General features: G+C 44.6%; 1 protein-coding gene across 1 annotated transcript in view; it reads right to left on the bottom strand.

Annotated features, from left to right (window-relative positions):
• The window catches only part of plekha2 (pleckstrin homology domain containing A2), a 44,760-nt gene extending 43,139 nt beyond the window's left edge, over window positions 1-1,621 (bottom strand). The window contains exon 1 of the mRNA XM_084322847.1: window positions 1,387-1,621. The gene's annotated coding sequence lies outside the window, so the exon portion shown is untranslated. The remainder of the gene's footprint in view (window positions 1-1,386) is intronic.
• Between the last annotated feature and the right edge of the window lie 3,379 nt (window positions 1,622-5,000).

Genomic DNA, 5,000 nt, shown 5'->3' on the forward strand with positions numbered 1-5,000 from the left:
GTTGATTTCCACTATCGTTTGGGATTTAACCTCGTGAGGATTACCACTCTGGCCTGCCTCGTGGACGGGGCTGGCTAGCTGTCGTCAATGCTGTCAAGCATCTTGGATTACAACTATTGCTTTTGTCTGCTGATCAAGGGAGTACAAGCACCGACTCCTGTACCTGGAGTCTCTTTATTCCCCGTTGACTCAGACGGAGTACCCGAACATTCCTCTACCCTCCAGGCCTTACACCCAGGAGGGAACCCATTGTCTCCAGTTGGTACCGGTGTTGCCCTATATAATTGCTACTATACAACAGGTGGCGTCAGCTTAGACCCATCATAGGATTCCTGCTATTCTTAGTGACTTATGCTCTTGACTGACTTTACGTATATTCTTCGCCATACAAGCGCGACCCTAATTCTCATTCTGTAACCTGACGTTGCCTAATAATAATAAATTACCCTCCAATAGTATTTCTGTGTCAATGCCGTGTTCTTGTGGGTGTTCACCATCTATATTTGATGTACTGTTTGGCCAGTAATTAAAGTACATAACTAGCAGTGGTTTAATCTATCACAATCTTTAATACAGTCAGGGTTTTGTAACCCCCCAGTTACAATATCTAAACTACATTAGGGGAAATTATCTCAATCAGAGTCTGGAATCTCAGAGTTACATGGAGCAACAACTGAACTGACGCCAAGTGAAGTGTGGGTGTTAGTGACTTGACAGGCATACCCATGGGTGTGTTGAGGCAATATCTAGATTCTAGGGAATCTACAGCATATCTAGGGAAATATGTGTGTTTGTAACATTAAATGACCCAGAGTAGTTAACTACTGAAAGATCTACTGAGATTTGTTAACCTACCACCCAACTACTGCAAAATGTAGTACAAGTAGTAATTACTGCAAAATGTTGTTAAACTAGTAATTTATGTAGTTAACTATTCCCCAACACGACATACCTGGAGTATTCAGAGTTCAGACCTCCAAGTACAAGTCTGTCGACCAAAACCTATTTTAACAACAGAACAACATCTCCAGATGAAACCAGTGTAGCCTGTTTGTCCTTACAGAACATTATTTACTACACAATCAGAATCATACTAGGATAGTCGACGCCAATAACAGACGTTTTACTGTAGTCTACACTTATAATAATAGCCCAAACTTGATTATATTCAACATGCATTATATTCTCAGACATCATGACATGATGACTCATAATACCCAATACTGCAATAGACATAGGGATATCAGACAGAGAGCACCATTGGCAACTCATTAGAATTACCACGGTTGAACTCAATGGCACTCACACGCACGCTAATATACACATGCATGCATCGCACACACGCGCGCACATACAGTCGCTTTTAAACACATACAGTGGTCTTACCCGCTTTTTGAACGTCAGTGTGCGCCACAGTCAGCGCCCGAAGTGTTCAAAATGACAGCAGCGAATTGCGTCTGGTGCTGATCATGGTAAATAAAGTTTATAGCAACGTCTACCGACAACGCATAGGGCGACATGTATCAGACAGCACTAAGAGCAGGCGATCCGCGCGAGTTGCACAGCATTATAATAAAGAAGGTGTGTGTGCGTGATCAAACTGCAGAGCGAACGTCGTCTTTTTTCCGGGTTTGGTTCTGCGATTAGAATAAACCAGCCCCGGATATGATCTAGTCGTCCCCCAACTCATCCGCTCCTCCTTTTTTTTCCATTGTCAAAGGAATACAAGTCCAACAACATATCCCTCGCTGTGTTATTCTTGATCCACATGGTGTGGCTTTTTATTTTGTGCAAAACAAAAAACATCTATCTATCCATATCCCCATCTATTCCCTCTCTCAGGTGGCAGTGGCACCATGAGAACTGGGTCAAATGATACTACCCCCCTCCCCTCCTCCTCCTCCCCCTCCCTTCCCAAAGCTGACCAAGAGGCTGAGATAAAGAAGGCATAGCTACAGACCCAAACAAAGACAAACAGAATGTAAACACGGAACACGTGCGTGGTGAACCAAAACTAATATTTCCTGTGTCAAGTCTCTATGTATAATGACAGGACACAGGTCGCCAGCCCTTTAGACCCAGCGTGAGGATACTTGGCCAGTCTGCCAGATGTACAGGTGAACGCAACGCAAGAGATGACGGGGTGGAAGGTAACTATAGAAGTAGACTACCTTTACTCAAGAACAGTATAAAAGTACTTTTACTCAAGTTCAGTATTCATTATTAAAGTACATAATGTGAGGTCATTGTACTCTGCTACCATTCAAAGGAAATATTATATATGTTTCTACTTTATTGTAAACCCAGTTGAACCCAGCATCTCCTGCGTTGGTGATGACACTGATGAGCGCAATCTCCGCTACACCACCTGACCGCCCCAACTCTCTCAAGTTTAAACTATCTATCTATCTATCTATCTATCTATCTATCTATCTATCTATCTATCTATCTATCTATCTATCTATCTATCTATCTATCTATCTATCTATCTACTTATCTATCTCATATGAGATCTTATCTTCAGGGGGCCTTTGTGTGGTTTATGATCATGGACTAAAGTGGTCAAACATTATACTGTACTTGTGTGGTAGATATAATAATAATAATAATAATTGTTAGACTAGAAGTCTTTATTTGTCATGCAGTTTTAACACACACGCGAGATGGGTGACCCACAGGTACACACACACACACATGCACTGAGTCGCCGATGAAATGTCTCTCTGCACTTTTCCCATCCCGCTGTCCTTCCCCCCATGGGTAGCCGGGAGCAGTTAGGGCGTCAACGTGAGCCGTGCCCCGGGGACCAATCGAAGTGCTCCTGTCCGTCTTCCTCAAGGACGCCACAGCGTTAGCGATCTGTTGTGCATGTTTTTCCATTGGGTTTATCTTATCGGGGGGAAACCCTTGCGAGCACGGGGAGAACATGCAAACTCCACACAGAAAGGCCCGGGAGATACCCCACCTGAGTACCTGGCATCATGGAAACCTGGTCCCCAAGCGGGAATCGAACCCTGGACCTTCTTGCTGTGAGGCGACAGTGTTAACCACTACACCTCCGTATAGTGGTATCATGATAGTCTAGACAGTCTCCTACTACTGCATACATGTTTTTTGTCCTGCTTTTTAAAGAAATTGCCCATTAGTTTAATGACAGATTTGTTTGATAGTTTGAGGGCAAACTACTGTCTGACACCCATGCATACATACAGTACATACATGCATACATACAGTACATACATGCATACATACAGTACATACATGCATACATACAGTACATACATGCATACATACAGTACATACATGCATACATACAGTACATACATGCATACATACATACAGTACATACATACTGTACAATATGTATATTTGCTTCTCTAAGTGGCAGCTTTGTTTCCCTCGGAGGAGGAAGTGGTTATACATGTCAGTCAGATGAACCGGCTGGGGGTGGGGCACTACCTGAATGACATCATTTCCTGTGGCGAGCAAGTAGGCCAGAAGTCGCAGAGATGCAGAAGGAAGTCTTGAAGTTTCCACAGACCACCCCTTCTTCATAACTGTGACTGTCACGTTGTCCTGCTGAATGCAACGCACACTCACATACACACACATGCACACACTCGTGCAGGCACGCACACATGCTCATATTTATAGACACAAATGCGCACACACACACACACACACACACAAACATTTATTTTCACCAGATGCAAGGTCAAGTATAGGTTTTCAGATCATACCGAGGACATCATACCCGTACGATTCCTCCACACGCACACAAAAAAACATACGCAGAAAAAACGAGAGTGCGATAGTATCTTTATTTAGACAAGCTTTTGAGCACAAGATTATCATTATAAGGGCGGCTAAGTGGCGCAGTGGGCAAGGCGCTCGCCAGTCGCCACTAACGCAGGATATGCTGGGTTCGAGCCCAGCTCTCGGCGTTGCTACCAGCTTGGCTGGTCGTTCATACTAATACAATGGACCTGTCTCAAACCCTGCCCTCTTTTCTTGATCATCCAATCACAGCTGTCGCTTACCTCAGACTTCCTCGTACAAACTTTGTTTGTACGAGGAAGTCCGAGGTAAGCGACAGCTGTGATTGGAGGATCAAGAAAAGGGGCAGGGTTTGAGATAGGTCTATTGGCAGTATTAGGGGGTGGGAAGCTGGTGGGTGGGGATCGGACGTTGTGGACAGCGACTCCTACAGGTTGGTTGGTGCGCCTGCGCAGCAGAATCAGGAAGCAACGGGGGCAGCGTGTCCCTCCCACGCAGACCCTCGCCGCTGAGAGATCGTGCTGTGCAGGTGAAAAGATGCGACGCTGCCTCCTCGTGTACCGGAGGGGACACGTGATGTAAGGCTTCGTCCACATTGCAGCCGACCAGTGGGAGGCATGGTCTAACAAATGTTCGAGACAGGGGAGGGGTAGAATTGGACAATACGAAATTGGGGAAGGGAGAAAAATAGAAAATGGGGAGAAAAAGTAGATAAAAAAAAAATATTATCATTATAACGTTTTCGGATTCTGCGTGGATGTTTGGAGGATAACACGGCTCATGTTAACTGACTGAGCACACGGTTACCATGGTAACAAGCCCGGTGAATGTGGTATCTATGAGCCTAGACAACTATGAGCTCAGCACTAAACCACCCTCTTTAAGCACCACAATGTCAACATAAACAGCAGCAGTTCCCCTCTGGTTATGTGTATGTGTATTTATATCTGTACACACAAGTCATTACCACATACACACTAATACTGATTTAGTGTAAACAGTTTTCTTGCTTACATCACATGGCAGTGACAATATCACTGCGAATACTGTCCTTACCGGTCACGACCGCAAGTTCAAGCCCTGTCATACTGGTCCCAGTTTCCAAAAACCCTCTTAGCACTGAGATCATTCTGAGTCAATGGGCTATGATACTTTTGGGAAACTGGGCCATTGCAATGTGATATTTAAACAAGTCGAGGACCAGCTGCAGGCCTTGGTCCACT

The sequence above is a fragment of the Notolepis coatsorum genome (assembly GCF_963971535.1).
Source record: "Notolepis coatsorum genome assembly, chromosome: 10".
Lineage (NCBI taxonomy): Eukaryota > Metazoa > Chordata > Actinopteri > Aulopiformes > Paralepididae > Notolepis > Notolepis coatsorum.